Below are 19822 nucleotides of genomic sequence, written 5' to 3'. Positions count from 1 at the left end.
TTGTCATAACAGTTACAGTACATTTGCTTCTCTGAATAAAAAAGTTCACATCTTCATACTGCCCAGTGGCGACCTTCATCGACTTTAAATCACTTGTTCACAAATGCATCTGAATTGCATGCCTAAACCTAGGCCAGTTGGGCCTACAACTCTCTCCTCCCCGGTGTATTCTACTGGGTTAAACGGTCATTTCAACAACTACACGCAAACCAAAAAAGCAACCAAATCTCTTCTCATGAAATGACATCGGCTTGAAGTGGAACAGGGTCTCAAATCAAGTTATAGCTTCAGCATGAGCCAACATTTCCTGCCTCACTCTTCGGCCCTCTAGATTTACGGTCAGTCATGCGGAGGAAACACGGTATTTCCAGATGTGCGGAACATGTAGCCTCTGCTGTGATTTGTACCCATGTGAGGATATGACTCCAAATATATCAGCATGTTCAAGGGAAAGGTATAAATAATAATGCGGTAATGTATACGAACATATAACACGTTCTCTGCATCGCTGGTGTTAGGTTCCTTGTGTTGATGATCGTGCCAAGATCCTCCACATAGCCTAGCGAGGGGTCACAGAGCGTTCCTCGACTCAAACCACCGAAATAAAGTTAGAACTACACTGATCCTTGATTTCTTACTATTCTTTCTATATTTTGTATACGTATCTTTGGATAAAAGCCTCTTCTTAATTGAAAGATAATTTTAATGTCATGCACGCAGCTCCTCCACCCAGCTCATTGTCGGACGGGAGGCAGGCGGAGGGGGGGCGCAGCAACATGCCCCGACTTAGTAACGGATCCAGGTGGCTGTTCCATGCCAGACAGAAGATAAGGAGACACCGCTGATGCTGAGATAGATACCGCGAGCGCGGGATCGCGTGCCTCAACCTCCCTTCTGAAAACACAAAAGCTGTTGATGATAAACTTTACAGACAAAACGTTATTTTCATAGAAGACTAGAGAAGAATAAAGGGCCAGCCCTTCAATCTTCACCCCTATTCTCTCCTTTAATCTTTAGATGGGGTTTGCCATTGGCATACAAGACGCCACTATTATGTTATAAAATGTAGCCGCTTAAAGTAGGACTGGCAACAGTCTCAGAACTCAAGTCTGTGGACTTTCATTTTCACAACCTTAGTTAATTACGTCAAAATTAACTATACTGTATACTCCTGGTTTACTCATCTCCTGGTCTCCTCACCTCCAGGTCTCCTCACCTCCTGGTCTTCCTCACTCCCTGGTCTCCTCACCTCCTGGTCTCCTCACCTCCTGGTCCTCCTCACCTCCTGGTCCTCCTCACCTCCTGGTCCTCCTCACCTCTTGGTCTCCTCACCCCCTGGTCTCCTCACCTCCTGGTCTACAGCCCCCCCTTTGACTCCTGGTAACCTCCGGCAGAATGATTAGTTTAGGAATAACAGCCCTCTTTTCTTTACCTCGGGGTGAGGTTGTACCTTTCAACAGAACCAGTTGTGAAAGGGAAACCATTACGATGTCCTGGGGCCCTGAACATGGAGCCCCTCTCACAGGATTTACAGACGTTGCTACCGGATACGCTCCTTACAGGGGTCAACAGAACATTAATGGACAGAGAAGGTTCCAGTGGTTGCCTAGAGACAAGGAATGTCTCTTCATACTGACCACCCCGTTTTGATCTAGTTTTGATCTTGAGGGTCACAGTTGAGTTCAGCTGCCGGGTCCACCAAGACCAAACTTGTTTACAACCCTAACAGCTGTTTTTAAACCCATTTGTCTTCATCGATTTTCAGAAAGTTTCTCTGGCAGTGTTGCCATAGCGTTGACTAACTGGGTCTGCCGTGGTGGGGGAAGGGATCTTCAGAGACAGGAAAACCACAATGGAATAATAGTGTGTTCATGTATAATAGTGTGTTCATGTATAATAGTGTGTTCATTTACCACGAGGATGTGTTAGTCTGGCAGACCTTTTCTCCAAAGTGACGTAGGGAGGGGATTTGAACTTGAGACCTCTTAACCTGCAATCAAAGGCTCTATCTATCCCATAATGATACCCATCTCGTAACCATCACTGCTCTACTGGACCACTGAGGTTCAACACTGTTCAACAAGTCCTTGAATGTTGCCCAGCCCAGCAGAACTTTGGGCCGAGATGTAAAAAGGCATCTCTGGTGATCCAATCAATGAGCAGAGAGGGTTGAATGATAGAGATTACTGTCGCCTCACAGTTACAAAGACACCATTGTCTCGATGACCCTCTCCCTTCGTCAAGGACACTTAAGCGGTCACATTCCTTGAAAGAAGCCCCAAAAAATTCAGTTTAAAGTGTCCGGCCACCATCTCGCTGCCTTTGATATTCAAATGAAACATGGCCCTACACAAACAGAGGGAAAGGGGCGAGCAGAGGAAATCAGATTGGGGAGTAAATCAGATTGGATTTCCCCCAGATGAAAAGAAGTGTCCTGACACCCTCACAGCGAGCGCTGGGAGACTCTGGGGCTCATGTTGGTTTAATGTCATGGTGGGAAGTTATGGCTGCAAGGAAAGGTTACCCGCCTCACCAGGCCTTCTGGAGAAACTGTTCCACACAGCCAGCATGGAGCTGAGAGGATGAGAGGAGCTGATCACTCCACACAGCCCTGCCCCCGCCCCCTTCATCCCTCCTCATCCCCTCTCATCCAAAGGGGCTGATCACTCCACACAGCCCTGCCCCCGCCCCCTTCATCCCTCCTCATCCCCTCTCATCCAAAGGGGCTGATCACTCCACACAGCCCTGCCCCCGCCCCCTTCATCCCTCCTCATCCCCTCTCATCCAAAGGGGCTGATCACTCCACACAGCCCTGCCCCCGCCCCCTTCATCCCTCCTCATCCCCTCTCATCCAAAGGGGCTGATCATGCCACACACAGCCCTGCCCCCGCCCCCTTCATCCCTCCTCATCCCCTCTCATCCAAAGGGGCTGATCATGCCACACACAGCCCTGCCCCCGCCCCCTTCATCCCTCCTCATCCCCTCTCATCCAAAGGGGCTGATCATGCCACACACAGCCCTGCCCCCGCCCCCTTCATCCCTCCTCATCCCCTCTCATCCAGACGAGCATGATGAAGAGCTGTGTGTCTTCAGGGCTGAGGGGACTTGGGGCTTGTGAAGCCGTCTGGCTGACCCGGCATACAGACGCCTTGCAGAAACCGTGGGAACACCCCCTGCTCCTCTCACTCAAGCAGCGCTGAAGAGTGGATCTGCCTCAGCGCTCCTTCTGCCTTCTAATGACGGGCCCTCACCGCTCCCCATCCCAGTCACACACTCGCCTCCGGGCCTCAGGCCTGTGTCTGTTTCCTCTGACTGCAGGAGCAATCTGCACCAGCAGACCCCCCCCCCCCCCCCCCCTCTGGATTTGCCTTTCTTCCCAAGTGATGGGCAAGGCCTGGCATGGAGCTGTCACTGGCGGTCTGTCCCGAGTGGCTCACTTGGAAGGGCTGATGGAAGTGACCCCAACACAATGAGTCCATTTGAAGAGAAGGGGTTTGAGGGGATCTTGGAGGAATAAGTCTGGTGAATCACCCCGGCACAGATTTGATGTTGCCAGCTTCAGACCTGCTGTCTCACTCCCTCCCTGTCTCTCCTCCCCAACTTGTTTCTCTCCCTCTCCCCTGTCCCCCCCTCACTCAGTCTCTCTCCCTCTCCCCTCTCCCCCCCTCACTCAGTCTCTCTCCCTCTCCCCTCTCCCCCCCTCACTCAGTCTCTGTCCCTACATTTACATTTAGTCATTTTAGCAGACGCTCTTATCCAGAGCTACTTACAGTAAGTACAGCGACATTCCCCTGAGGCAAGTAGGGTGAAGTGCCTTGCCCGATTTCCGCTCAGCCACCTGACTACCCTCCCTCCCCCCTGTCCCCCCCTCACTCAGTCTCTCTCCCTCCCCCCTGTGCCCCTCTCACTCAGTCTCTCTCCCTCTCCCCTGTCCCCCCCTCTCCACCAGACACCCCTCCCCTCCCCTTGGGCGTACGTGCTGACTGGCAGCACCTCCTGTGAAAAATCAATGCTTTTTGGAGAGTCCCTTGTACCAGCACTTCCCCCTCTCTCTGGCAGCAGTCTAGTCCCCTCTCCTTCTTCTTTCTACTCTCCTCTCTCCTGCTCATCTCCTCCTCCTCTCCACCTCCTCTCTTCTCCTCCTCTCCTCTCCTCTTCATCTCCACCTCCTCTCTCCTCCTCCTCCTCTCCTCCTCCTCCCCTCCTCCTCTCTTCTCCTCTCTGCCAGAGGGCTCTGCTTCTGTCCTCATACTCCGTTGGCGCCTTTGTCTCCGACACAAGCTGGTCTACTGACACACACACTTGCAGACACACACACACACGTCTCAGCGTGTTGCTGGCCCCCTGGATGCATCATTAATGCAGGGAGCGTTTGACACAATGACCGCCCGGATCCTCAGAGCTCATATTCAGATGAAAACAAACTCCACTCTCCCTGGCACGCCTCTCCTTCTGGGTGTTTAGTTTCGGATGCACCTCCTCCTGCTCCTCCTCCTGAACCTCCTCCTGCACCTCCTCCTGCTCCTCCTCCTGCTCCTCCTCCTGCTCCTCCTCCTCCTCCTCCTGCTCCTCCTCCTCCTGCTCCTGCTCCTCCTCCTCCTCCTCCTCCTCCTCCTCCTCCTCCTCCTCCTCCTGCTCCTGCTCCTGCTCCTGCTCCTGCTCCTCCTCCTCCTCCTCCTCCTCCTCCTCCTCCTCCTCCTCCTCCTGCTCCTCCTCCTGCTCCTCCTGCTCCTCCTCCTGCTCCTCCTGCTCCTCCTCCTCCTGCTCCTCCTCCTCCTGCTCCTCCTCCTGTTCCTCCTCCTCCTCCTCCTCCTGCTCCTCCTCCTCCTCCTGCTCCTCCTCCTCCTGCACCTCCTCCTCCTCCTCCATCTGCACCTCCTCCTCCTCCTCCTCCTCCTCCTGCTCCTCCTCCTGCACCTCCTCCTGCACCTCCTCCTGCTCCTCCTCCTGGGTTTTCAGCTCCTCCTGTCGTTCTTATTCAACAGAGCTGTTGTCTGATCTCTCCCAGTCGACCCTCGGGCCAGCCAATACGTGTAAGAAGCCCTGCTGTTTGTTGAGGTGGAACAGTATAGATGTTTCTGGATTTTGGAAGAACTTGAGTATTTGTGCGTGTGTGAAACCGCCAGTGTCGATTTGTGTGTTTTTGTTTACATGTCCGTGCTCTTGAGACCTGGCTAGAAGTCTGTAGAGCTGATTCTAGACTCTCACTGCTTCTGACAGGGACCGGGCACGGATTTGAGGCTACAGCCAAGGAACAGTCTCAGGCGACAATGAAAAGAAAACAATAAACAAAGATTTAATTAAGTTCAGACTGTCTTTCTGACGCACACACACACACACACACACACACACACACACACACACACACACAGAAGCCCGGCTCAGACTCCCAGCCCCACTGAGACCATCTCTACTCCTCTCTCACAGCTGTGTCTCTGATAGCAGACCTTCTCATTGCAAGCAGTGCATGCAGACTGTACGGCAGAGAACCAGGGATCAGAGTTATCGTGGTTCTAACAGCGTTCTAACAGGGTTCTAGCAGCATTCTAACAGGGCTCTAACAGCGTTGTAACAGCGTTGTAACAGCCCTCCGCTGGTCAGATTCAGGGAGCGCTCGTTTCTGCTTGAGCGTTGCCATGTTGCCCCTGGTGGCATTCTGGATCTGAGTGCCTCGCCATCGCTCCCCCAGCACTGACGGGAGACCCCAGGCAGGTGGGGAGACCCCAGGCAGGTGGGGAGACCCCAGGCAGGTGGGGAGACCCCAGGGTGGTGGGGAGACCCCAGAGCTGCCTAGTGCTATTAAACACACTGGCATTTATGTTTTCTATTTTGAAAGCGTGTGCTGGATGAACAACATGTAATCAAGACACAAATAGCCCAACAGGGGACTGGCCAGCAGGGGGCAGTGGTGATTTTCAGGATCCTTCCTTCCTCTCCCCCTCTCTCCCCCTCTCTCCCTCTCTCTTCCCCTCTCTTCTCCTCTCTTCCCCTCTCTCCCCCTCTCTCCCTCTCTCTCCCTCTCTCTTCCCCTCTCTTCTCCTCTCTCCCTCTCTCTTCCCCTCTCTTCTCTCTCTCTTCCCCTCTCTTCTCCTCTCTCCCCCTCTCTCCCCCTCTCTCCCTCTCTCTCCCCCTCTCTCCCCCTCTCTCCCTCTCTCTTCCCCTCTCTTCTCCTCTCTCCCACTCTCTCCCCCTCTGCAGACACAGTGCTGGTCATCGTTGAGGTCACTGGCATTCCGACCCTACCTTAGATGACAGCAGAAGTGGTCATCATTTTAATGCCCCCGATGAGAAATAGTTCCCTCCTCTCCTGAAACGTATACAAACCGTTCAGAGTCATCAGAGCACGGGGAGTCCAGCTCCAGACCTCCAGACCTCCAGACCTCCGCACAGAGCCAGGAGGAATGTTTCCCTGGCAGGTTTACAAGTTAAACGATAAGACAAACGTTTACGGGAGATTATAGCTTTTATCTGGATGAACTACGTAATCCTCTGTGGTCCTGTTTAAACAACTGAATCATGAGCAATACATGACTTTGTGTGTGTCTGTAGACTCAGGGTTTCCAAAGTGAAAACCTCTCCACCGCAGTCCTCCTGGTGGGCGTGTGTTCTAGAGAGCCTGTCTGCCTTCTGGGAGCCCTGGGACACACTCGTGACCTTTGCCCTCCAGCTCTGTCCTCGCTCCATGGGGGGGATTCACAGGATCAACTTGAGACTGTTATCTGACACACAATCACTGCCGTCGGTCACCACTGTTTCCAGAGAAACTCCAATCAGAGAGGAAGGCACGTGTTCTTCCGGTCTCTATAATGGAGAAGGGGGGAGGAGGGCGGAGGAGGGCGGTGGAGGGCGGAGGAAGGGGGTACAGTAAACTCAGTCAAGTGCTCCTCCAGTCTAAATCCTCAGCCTAATTAGGAGACATTCACTGACAAAAGATTTGAAACAGAAGAGGACCTGGCTCCTTCCCCTACCTCCCCCCCAGCAGACTACCCCCCCACCCTAGACCCCCCCCCACCCTAGAACCCCCCCCACCCTAGAACCCCCCCCCCCGCCCACCCTAGAACCCCACCACCACCACCTTCCCCTCTGAAGTCCCTGGTCTCAGGCATCACAGTAATCACCTGTTGCTAGATATCTGATTCAGGTCAGCTATTTACCTGATGCAGGTTAGATATCTTCTTGATAAATGATGCAGGTTAGATATCTTCTTGATACATGATGCAGGTTGGATATCCGATCCAGAATGTGCTTGATGGCGATGAGAAGACAGATGTCTTCAATCTGAGGTTGTGTCTCTCTCTCCTCCATCAACTCTGTCTTGCAGCTGCAGCCTGGTTTCCAGTGCTGTACCCCCCTCCGCCGAGCCACAGTTTACTGTCCTGAAACTCAGCACCAGGACAGCTCTGTCTGTGTCACCAGCAGCACATGCAACACCAACCCAGACATGAGCCGGGAGGAACCGTTAAATCACATCTTCAAAGACGAGGCAGGAGGGGTTTTATGCCTGGGTTCTATTGTTCTATTGTTTTATTGTTCCATATTTTTATGCTCAAGAGTTGAAGTTACCGAGGCAGCATGTTTCATTTTTAAGATATTATTATTAGTAGCAGTATTATATACCGTCAACAGAAGATCTGATTAGAATCTGATTGGTTGGGTGACTGGAATAAAATGCCAAAGACCCAGACCTGACACTACTATGTGCTCTGGTGCTGGGAGGGGGGACTCCAGCTTCTCTGGGACTTCTCTTAGACCTCGTCCCTCCAGCAGGGTTTAGAAGGAACTGGTGGGGGGCGAGTCTGGAAGGAGCCTGGTCCACTGAGCAGCACATGTTTCAGGTTAGGATGATAACATTTGGATCCTTTCCTTTCTCCACGCAGGGGAAGATGCAGGTTAGCCTGGCGCTGCCCTGCTGGAACCCACTTCCTGGGGTTCCCACCGGCTTCAGAGCAGCCTGGAGGACACAACACGACACACAGTCCTCACAACACGACACACAGTCCTCACAACACGACACACAGTCCTCACAACAAGACACACAGTCCTCACGACACACAGTCCTCACAACACGACACACAGTCCTCACAACACGACACACAGTCCTCACAACACGACACACAGTCTTCACAACACGACACACAGTCCTCACAACACGACACACAGTCCTCACGACACCACACACAGTCCTCACGACACGACACACAGTCCTCACGACACGACACACAGTCCTCACGACACGACACACAGTCCTCACGACACGACACACAGTCCTCACGACACGACACACAGTCCTCACAACACGACACACAGTCCTCACAACACGACACAACACGACACACAGTCCTCACAACACGACACACAGTCCTCACAACACGACACACAGTCCTCACAACACGACACACAGCCCTCACAACACGACACAACACACAGTCCTCACAACACGACACAACACGACACACAGTCCTCACAACACGACACACAGTCCTCACAACACGACACACAGTACTCACAACACGACACACAGTCCTCACAATACAACACACAGTCTTCACAACACAGAGTCCTCACAACACGACACACAGTCCTCACAACACGACACACAGTCCTCACAACACGACACACAGTCCTCACAACACAACACACAGTCCTCACAACACGACACAACACGACACACAGTCCTCACAACACGACACACAGTCCTCACAACACGACACACAGTCCTCACAACACGACACAACACGACACACAGTCCTCACAACACGACACACAGTCCTCACAACACGACACACAGTCCTCACAACACGACACAACGCGACACACAGTCCTCACAACACGACACACAGTCCTCACAACACGACACACAGTCCTCACAACACGACACAACACGACACACAGTCCTCACAACACGACACACAGTCCTCACAACACGACACACAGTCCTCACAACACGACACAACACGACACACAGTCCTCACAACACAACACACAGTCCTCACAACACGACACAACACGACACACAGTCCTCACAACACGACACACAGTCCTCACAACACGACACAACACAACACACAGTCCTCACAACACGACACACAGTCCTTACAACACAACACACAGTCTTCACAACACAACACACAGTCCTCACAACACGACACACAGTCCTTACAACACGACACACAGTCCTCACAACACGACACACAGTCCTCACAATACAACACACAGTCTTCACAACACAACACAGAGTCCTCACAACACAACACACAGTCCTCACAACACAACACACAGTCCTCACAACACGACAGTAACAGTAACTTGACATAATTGGTCTGTTCAGTTGCATAAATACTGGAAAAGGCTCAATACTGAACATCTGGATGAATGTGAAAGATTATTTTTTATTCCCATAAAAGAAAGACAAATGAGTAATGCGGTCCGAGAAAAGTTGGAAGAGGAACAAGTCAATATTTGGATTCATAAACGCCCCCCCAGCTCACAGGATAGTATAATAACTGAAATGTCTCAGCGTCGAGGAAACCATCTCCATGGAGCAGGAGACAGGCGTCAGGTCTGAGTAGGTCCCTGGAGACGCGTCCTGTTTGATCTCACGTTGCAGCCCTCCAGCCCTGCTGCTGGGGGCCCTGCTGCTGGGGGCCCTGCTACTGGGGGCCCTGCTCTGAGGCAGTCCAGCCCTGCTGCTGGGGGCCCTGCTCTGAGGCAGTCCAGCCCTGCTACTGGGGGCCCTGCTCTGAGGCAGTCTAGCCCTTCTGCTGGGGGCCCTGCTCTGAGGCAGTCCAGCCCTGCTGCTGGGGGCCCTGCTACTGGGGGCCCTGCTCTGAGGTAGTCTAGCCCTTCTGCTGGGGGCCCTGCTCTGAGGCAGTCCAGCCCTGCTGCTGGGGGCCCTGCTACTGGGGGCCCTGCTCTGAGGCAGTCTAGCCCTTCTGCTGGGGGCCCTGCTCTGAGGCAGTCTAGCCCTGCTGCTGGGGGCCCTGCTCTGAGGCAGTCCAGCCCTGCTGCTGGGGGCCCTGCTCTGAGGCAGTCCAGCCCTGCTGCTGGGGGCCCTGCTCTGAGGCAGTCCAGCCCTGCTGCTGGGGGCCCTGCAGAGAATCCCCTGCTGGCAGGAGCCCTCATGTGCCCATGTTTTCTCTTTGGGGTAAGCAAAATAAACTGGAGCCTAGCATAGGGACCCTCACACACTGGGAGGGAGAGAGGGAGAGAGGGAGGGAGGGAGGGAGGGCACTGCAGGGAGATGAAGAACACAGGGGAAGGGCCTTCCATCTGATGAGAAACTTCAGGTCCCCCAGCCTCCCCCAGCCTCCCCCTCCCTCCCCCTCCCCCAGCCTCCCTCTCCCCCAGTCTCCCCCTCCCCCAGCCTCCCCCTCCCCCAGTCTCCCCCTCCCCCAGCCTCCCTCTCCCCCAGCCTCCCTCTCCCCCCTCCCCCAGTCTCGGGACTGAGAACTGCAAAGATCACTGGACCGTTACCTAAAGCTTTCTAGAAGAACCACCCTGGACTTGGAGGGTCAAACATTTACATCTGACATGTTGTTCATTCAGCGGACGCTTTTATCCAAAGCCAAGTAGAACTATACATGTAGAGAGTACAGTAACAGTTATTGCCGGTGAAAGGATGGGTGCAGTTTAGTGGTTGAGCGCTTGGCTGCACTTATTCATATTTTCTTAGCATGTGCTATATTAAATGTAATATTTCATATGTATACATGTATATTATTCGTGGGTGATTTACTTCCATGCTGACATGAACATGAGAAGTGTTCTCCTGTGTGTTTAGCTCCTCACCCGGGATGGGCTTCACAGAGGGCGGCAGACACAGTAGATCTTTTATTGATCCCCAAGGGCAGAATGCTGGGGGTGTTGACCCAGCTCCAGGGCATGCTCTTCTCTGGGGCCTGTAATCTGCTCTGAGCTCCAGGAAATCTTCAGGTATTTGGTCTGAGGAAGATCTCTGTGAGAACCAGAGTGTTTTAGCGAGAGATTCAGAACAGCGAGTGTCTTCGGCTCTCTGTGTTTACAGAGGAGCCAACACAGAGAGCAGATGTAGTTGGTCCTGAGAAGCTGTTTGCTGCCTGTTAGGGCTGTGCTGAGGGGCTGTTTGCTGCCTGTTAGGGCCGTGCTGAGGGGCTGTTTGCTGCCAGTGAGGGCTGTGCTGAGGGGCTGTTTGCTGCCAGTGAGGGCCATGCTGAGGGGCTGTTTGCTGCCTGTTAGGGCTGTGCTGAGGGGCTGTTTGCTGCCTGTGAGGGCCGTGCTGAGGGGCTGTTTGCTGCCTGTGAGGGCCGTGCTGAGGGGCTGTTTGCTGCCTGTTAGGGCCGTGGTGAGGGGCTGTTTGCTGCCTGTTAGGGCCGTGCTGAGGGGCTTTTGGACCTCACAACCATGAGACAGCATCATCATAGACTGGGCCTTGAGTCCCAAACCAGACCCCCTCCTCTCCCCCCTTCCCTCCTCTTCCTCTCCCTCACCAGCCGCAGCAGATTAGGGGTCTGTATGGAAGAAGCAGCCTAGGAGGACCTGGGAGGCTGTAATGTAAAGCAGATATAGCTTTAGCACAATGGGCTCGCCCACTGACAAAGACATACCTCTGTCATCATCCAGGAAATCATGTTCAACTCCCCAGCTCAGGCCTCGTGGATCACAGCTCCAGCCCAGATGTCCGAGCACTGTCTCGCTGGATGCAGGGGATTACCTGTCTGTTCCTTCAGAGATCTTTGCCCCTACAGTAATATCAGCATGGCCAGAGGCTCTGGAGGGTTCACTCACGCTTACATTGCTTAGAAGAGACTTGCGCCATTAAAACCTCTTCCCTGTATCCCACCGATCTGCTACCAGAACGTTTGTTCACTTTTGATCTTAATTAGACGACATGCGGATGGAGGCTCCGCACACCCTCAACTGTGAAGAGCTGGCTTTTGGGTGGCGTAGCAAGTTGAAGCTGTATACTGTAAGCTGACTTGTTGAGCCCAGCTTTGGTACAGTATTCTGACAGAGGAGTAAACTGTTTTTCATCTTAAATGCAACACTTGTACACACCCGGCGAGAACGAGAGGAAATCAGGGCGAGAACATCTGCTTCCTGTCTGTCCCTGTCTCCCAGGTACCTGGCGGTCCCAAGTCCCCAAATCAACGTCCACACCTGCCCTGCTGACACTCCCTCCTCCTCCGCTGGAATCCCTCCCCAGCTCCCAGGGGCCGTGCAGAGGGTCTCTCCAAGCTGTCATTCTTTAGAACAAGCCTCCCTGCTCAGACCTACCTAATCCCTGAACACCTTCCTGGGATCCCGTCCAGAACTCAATCAAACCACAGACCTCAGGGGACTGTCTTTATACAAGGAACTGTTTGTTGGTTATTCCTTCTGTTATGAATGATCAATTTTGCTTCACTGTGCAATACTTTAAAACTGCCCATGGGTTTTCATTTTCACAATGGTTAGAAATGTCCCTCGCATCTTATTCTCCAGAAACGTCTGCATGCTGGTACTGGTATCAGGTTCTCTTTTGTCTTACACAAGGGGGGAGGAGGTGGGAGGGAGGGGGGTGTTTATATAACTAACGTCTCTCATTAGATGTGGCTCAGAACAACCACAGAAAACAGGAATATCAACTGGACGGAGTTTCTACTATCCTCTGTATGTCGAGTTGCAGGACCACAGGTTAGGTGTGTGTGTGTGTGTGTGTGTAGAACATGAGGATGTTCCTCCCCAAGCCTTGTCCCAGCAGAACGTCTGTGATCTCTGCGTCCGGGCAGCAGATCCAGGCAGAGGGGAGCCCCGCTGGAAACTCAATTACCTCCACAGCACCCCGGTGGTCACAGGGAAAACCTGAGGGATAATATTGCTTTTCAGATGGCTGAAGTTTATAGTCTCGGATGAACGGCCACAGGCCCCTTTCAGCTGTTTGAGTTGCAGGTTCTGACAATCATCAGTTTGTATGATGTTGTTGTTGAACGTGTTTATAAGATGTTGCAGGTTGTTGAACATGATTATTTAATGTCGAAGTCTGTTGTAAATGTTGATAAGGAGTTGTGAGTTGTTGAACATGCTGATATGATGTTGTAGGTTGTCGTACATATATGTTGAAACATGAGCGATATGTTGCTTGTGTGGCGCAGATTGGAAAAGTGATTTTTCACGGACATCGCCGATCGTCATGCCTGTCTCCGGTAATGGATCGTTTGCTCCATTTATGAGTTCCCAGTTCTTCTCTATGAACACATGTTACATGTTTAAAACACAGCCGCAAGCACCAACACTACAGTCTGTATTAGTTTGTAACGTCACGGTTAGTTTGGGGCACTTAAGGTGCTCTCCCTGACGAGCCGGGCTCTCCGTCTTGTTTAACGTGAGGCACTTTGACGTCTGTCCACATCTGGTTTCCGGGTCAGAGAAGTTGGCAGAGGAGATCATAGTTACTAAATTCAAGCGATCTGTATTTTTGTCTCTATACAAACAACTGTTCATCAGCGCAGAGCGGCCTGGGAGCGGCCTGGGAGCGGCCTGGGAGCGGCCTGGGAGCGGAGATGCGTCTGCAGGGTGACTGCTGAGCAGAGCTGGCTGGCTGCCTCTCTGTCTTCAGTGTTGGACAGCAGCATCAAAGCAGCAGCGACGCCAAATCATCCATGATTTCTCCTTCCCTGGCCCGGAGGCGTTAACATCCAAATGAATCTTTATTAAATCTGGTCACTCTGGGATGTAAAAACCACATTAACTCATACTCATGCAGACAGTCCAAATTCCACGCCAAGCCAACCACACCGCAAAAACACTCGCTAAAACAAGCATCTGTTTGACCCTTTTCCGTAACATGATGAGCATGTCGAAAGAAGATCCTTCAGTCCATGTCCTGCAGCTCCACGGTCCATCATACTGACTGAGACAGCCTGTCTTTCATGTGTTCCTGACCCCACTAAAGGCCCCATTTCAGGGGTGTTGATCTACAGTTGTGTCAGAAAGCGAATGACGGTGACAAATCTGACAAGACTCTTCAGCTGCGACCTCTCTCATCCCTCTCTCATCCCTCTCTCATCCCTCTCTCATCCCTCTCACATCTCTTTGTGTCGTCAGTGCCTCCCTTCCCTTCCAGGGTCAGGACCTCAGGACAGCTTGAGGAAAGGACTGATGAGTAGGTGGATGTGTTGAAGTGCAGACTGGGGCAGAGGCCTTTGGCAGAAACACTACTCGCTCGTCACTTTGCAAGTCAACACGACACAGCTTCCCAGACACCACGCTGGCCGTCAACATCAACCAACAGAACGCGAGTCTAATGACACAAGCTGGATTCTAAAGTGTCTCCAGTAAAAGGTGAGAGGCTGCTTTGTGTTGAGAGGTACATCTCAGCCTAGCTAGCCTAGTGTGCTGAATACCAACTAGTCCCTCACGATCCTGTCTCGTACCGTATGGAGTGGAGTGGGTTCAGAGAGAGAGAGAGAGACTGACGACTTATGAAAAGGTGCTCTACCTCCATTTCTCTGTGGGATCAAAATATCTAAAGTTGACCCAGAAGAAAGTTGTGTTTTCTTGTATTAGATGTTTCCAGGCTTGTGTGTCCTTGTGTACACAGCCCCAGGGTGCCAGCCTGTGTTTTCAATGTTATTATTTCCTGTCAGATGCTGTTCCTCCTACATCTCAGTCCTCCCACCCAGACAGTGGAGACCCCCCCCCCACACACACACACACGTAGCCTCCCCCATCACCACACACACCTTCCCTCAAACGTGGGTCCAGGACCCTGTTCCTTCCTCGGTCTGGTCCAGCCTGAGCAGGGAGGAGGGCTGGGCTCCTGGCTGGACGTGAGGCCTCACCCTGGGGGTGAAGGGACCAGGCCTGGGGCCTGATGAGGGGCCTCTCTGTGAGGAATGAAGTGATGACAGTTGCATGTTGTTTGTGGATCTAAAGAAAACAAAGTGAAGCCGTTCTGAACAAGTCTGCTCTCTCTCAGAGTGACAGGCCTCGACCTGAGACAGCTCAGGAAGTTTGGTGAACCCAAAACAACGCAAGGCCTGTGTGTGTTTTAGGTCGTTTCACACATGATTTGCCGACTGCAATTTGAAGGTCATTTGAAAGAGACCGTTTATTTTTCTTTTTTTTTTAGCTTGTTTTGTTGAGCCAAGCACCAATCATCCAGACTTCCTCTGAAACAGCCAACGTTAAAAGCTCCTTTCCTCTGCTGTCAAAAAGAGCTACTGTCCCCCTCCCCTCCGCCGAAAACATACATTACGCTTGCGCACTAACTTTCGTTTTCGAAATGTGTTGCAACGGCATGCTGTAAGACCTCCTAAACGGTGGTCGTGTATTGCATGCCTCACTATCTGATTAATGACAGTTCTCTCTACAGTCAGAGCTCGCGCAAGAAGGTGGAACGTAAGGGAGATACCCTTTCCAAAACTTTTAAGGGCGTAATAGTTTGCGAAAGACCCAGAGAAACAGAAATACGTCTGGTCAGCCTAGCCTATACTCGTGCAATGCTTGGTATTGTTTCTGTATCAAATGCGGCATATATTCCAGTGCGGTATATACTCAAGATTTACAAACACAAAGCTCCCATTCTGGTAGGGTGTGGTTTATAGAGAATGCGTCTTATTTTCGGAAAAATACAGTAAACACAAGGCAGCCAACTGTCACGCATTGGCCGTGAGACACGCATTTCAACCAGTTCAGAGCTCTCACGCCACACCTTGTACTTCTCACGCAGAGAAGGCAACGCCAACCAAGTAGCCCTGCTAACGTTGTAAACAGCAATGGACAAGGCGCAGGCACACAAAGTGAAGCAACATAGACGCATGAACACCCATGAAAGCCTGTCTTGGTTGGGAGGGGGCACTCTTGAGAGGTGGGACCACCTGACAGTTGTCAGAAGAAGACCGTAGGTGGTGGGTGGGGGCGTAAGGCTGGAGGAGAGACTTGATGTAGGCAGGTGCAATTCCATTCACCGCCCGGAAGGTCAGTACCAGGGTCTTGAATCTGATTATGGGTACAGAAATGTCACCATGGCTGAACAGTGCTATTAATGACCTGTCCTTACAAGACCTGCTCTGGTATCAGTCCTGGCTCTGACTCCACCACACACACACACCCACTGTTGTTCTGGCTTGGTGTGTGTGTGTGTGTGTGTGTGTGTGTGTGTGTGTGTGTGTGTGTGTGTGTGTGTGTGTGTGTGGTGCCAGGGTCAATCAGCTGTGAGATGTTCCGGCCAGGTATGCAGGTCTGACAGCTGCGTATATCTCAGTTTACATCAAACTGCCTCGCCTGTTAAGGCTACTCACATGGGTCACTGTGTGTTTGTATATATGTATGCCTGTGTGTGTGCATGTGTGTGTGCATGTGTGTGTGCATGTGTGTGTTCACATGACTAACCTCCTCTGGGGTTGTTCATCATTATCATTCATTTTCCAGTTGCCTACTTCCAGTCCACAACTCACCACACCTGGTACAGTACCTCAGCTCTGCTGGTCTACTGCATTACAGCTTACATCACTTATCACCTGGTCTGGGCACTGGTTGAGTTGGGGAAACGACACACGCACACCTGCTCACACTTACACACACTCCCACGCGCACCCCCCCACACCCCCCCCCCTCTCCCCCACATAGCAGGCTGGGTAGAGTGCCCTCAGTGACCCGTGCTTTGCCCTCAGTACCGTTTCATCTTGTTCCTCCTGAGTTATCCCAGTTATCTGTCTGACAAGCTGCCAGGGAGCTTGTGTGGACACACACACACACACAAGCCCTCAACCCCCCCCCCCCCACACACACACAAGCCCTCAACCCCCCCCCCCCCCACACACACACACAAGCCCTCCACCCCCCCCCCCACACACACACACACACACACACAAGCTCTCAACCCCACCCCACACAAGCCCTCAACCCCCCCCCACACACACACACACACACACACACACAAGCCCTCCACCCCCCCCCCCCCCCCACACACACACACACACACAAGTGCCCCTCATACGCACTGACCATTCAACACAGTGTGTGTGTGTGATGCTGTCGGATTCCAGCAAGAACGTCTGCATACATGTAGATACAGGCCTGACTAGCAGAGTGTAGATACAGGCCTGACTAGCAGAGTGTAGATACAGGCCTGACTAGCAGAGTGTAGAGGCAGGCCTGACTAGCAGAGTGTAGATACAGGCCTGACTAGCAGAGTGTAGACACAGGCCTGACTAGCAGAGTGTAGATACAGGCCTGACTAGCAGAGTGTAGATACAGGCCTGACTAGCAGAGTGTAGACACAGGCCTGACTAGCAGAGTGTAGATACAGGCCTGACTAGCAGAGTGTAGATACAGGCCTGACTAGCAGAGTGTAGATACAGGCCTGACTAGCAGAGTGTAGAGGCAGGGTTGAAGGGTTGGGATGCTGAGTTGCTAATCCGTATAACAGCGGAGACAGGGCCTGGAGCCGAAGCTTTGATCCCACATGGATGAAGACAAAAAGCACTTAAGCTTCTTAGACGCTCTCCACCTCCTCATCCCCTCCCTCACTTTCTTCTTCATCTCCTTTTAACTCATCCTTTACTTGTTCTCACCATAACCTCACAACTTTGAACCCCTAACTTTCTCAGATACACACACACTCATACACACACATTATTCTGGAAGCTGTGTCAGTAGCCAGGTGCCTGTGATGTGTTTGTGTCTCACTTCAACTAAATGAGTTAAAACGTAAATAAAAACAGCTGTCTTAAAGCTTCCAGCAAACGCATGATTTATAGGTTACAGTGTGTGTGTCGCCTCTGTGTATGTGTGTACATGTAGATTCAGATCAGAGGGATTTGAAGAATGCATGTATGTGTATACATGTGTGCGTGTGTGTGTGTGTGTGCATCTGCTTGTGGTTGTCTGTGTGCGTGAGGGTGGGTACACAACGTTGTGTTTGGTTTCAGTCACTGTGGACCCAAGGAAAATATTCCAGTGATTGATGGGATCGTGTGACCAAAGGCAGAGGCTGCTGACTAAGGGAAAAGTTAAATGATTTGTTTTACCATTCTGTGATGTGTATGAATGGGTTTGTGTGTGTGTGTGCCTGTTAGGGTCACTATACATACCCATTCATACACGTCCCTGAATGTTAAAACACACTAGAATGTGTGTCAGGTAAGTGTACCTGTGTGTGTTCCTTGCTGTGGCGGAGGCCCAGTGGGTGCCCTGCACAGTGACCCCAGCACTGTACATACAACAAGCATCTGAAGCACTCCAGGTGGCGCACGCACACACACACACTCAGACAGGTGACACACACACGGAAACATACACACACACATAGCAAAACACACACACACAACAGAGCACACAAACACACGCAGCCAAGGTTAAGGAGTACAGCTGGGAGCTACTTGCACTCCCCCTTGCCCCCCCCCCCCTCCTCTCTCGCTCAGTAATCTGTCTGTCAGTGTGGTAATTAACCCGGAGCGTAAAGTAAGCATGACTACTGAACTGCCCTTCTCCATCTCACATTCTTCTCCTCCTCTCCTTCCCTCCCTCACAGTCCTTCTCATCAGCAGCAGGTTGAGGGGGGCTGTTGACTGTGGGGTGGCTGGAACACGTGGACAATCAAGGAGTAGCAATGGATCAGGGCTACATTTCCCGATAACGATGGATCGTAGCAACGATCGAGCAAAAAATGAAACCATCGATATTTCTTACGTGAGTTTGCCCAACATGCTCGTAAGGAGTAGGCTAATCTATGCACTTTCAAGAGCTACACATTTTCAAGAGACACTTTAGCTACGGTCTTTGGGAACGGCCCGTAAAACTAAGATTCGTCCGAAGATGGATTCTACGATCAACTTCGGCTTATGACGCTTTCGGGAAACGCAGCCCTGTACTTTTAGATCAAATTGTCTTAATTAAGCGTTAACTTGCTAAATCATTCAAAGTGCTCACTCCACCAGGCCCTTCTGCTGGTGCTTACGAAATCCCGTTCATGTTTTCGACAGACTCGTTACACCACGAAACACACGAGAGCTCAGACTGCAACTCCTGCATCATGCTGCGTACTGGACTGAAGTCCAAGTTCACATGACAGCCAGAACCCTGGAGAACCCTGGAGAACCCTGGAGAACCCTGGAGAACCCTGGAGAACCTTGGAGAACCGGTACAAGCTTCCGAAACAGGAACATCGTAAGGTTATCCTGTAACACTGTTTCACAGGTTCCTGTGCTCTGCTGGCCTGTGGGGGGGCAGAAGGGGCTTGGATCAGGGCAGGAAGTAAGGCTTTGTTAAGAACAGGAAGTTGTCCAGTTGTTTTATACACTTAAATCACATGAGGGAGTCACACCTCTGAAGAGAAAGAGCCTGAGCACTCTACTCGCCGTTTAAACCTGCTGGAAATCAATCCAACAGGACACTTTAACGCTCTCTTGGCAACAATGCAAGCTCTCTACCCATAAACAGAAGTCAGTTCTAAGTATAGCTTTAAAGCACAATCGTTTTTTTGGAAACTCTCCCATTCTTGTCGTATTAGTTGTAATAAAAGTACAGTAGTAGTAGCAGTAATGTTACCTTTTTTCTACCATGTGATCTACCATCTAAAATACCATTTAAATTACCATGTAAAATACCATCGACACCACATTGTAAAACACCATGTAAACCACCATCTACTCATGGCTGAAAGGTGAACATAACTTGCCTCTCCTCTGAACCTTAGTTCTAGGAGTTAGGGTCTTGTCTGTTGTTGTGTTGATTCCCAGTTGAATGTTGCAAGCTGATAACGTTGCTATTTACCACAAAGTTACAGTAAACAGCCCTTAGCGAGCGTGTCGTGATTACATCTGGTTGAAATTCTGCTGACTGAGTAACAACACTGTCAACC

The sequence above is a fragment of the Hypomesus transpacificus genome, chromosome 6, assembly GCF_021917145.1.
Source record: "Hypomesus transpacificus isolate Combined female chromosome 6, fHypTra1, whole genome shotgun sequence".
NCBI classification, from domain to species: domain Eukaryota; kingdom Metazoa; phylum Chordata; class Actinopteri; order Osmeriformes; family Osmeridae; genus Hypomesus; species Hypomesus transpacificus.
This window is presented reverse-complemented; position numbering follows the sequence as displayed.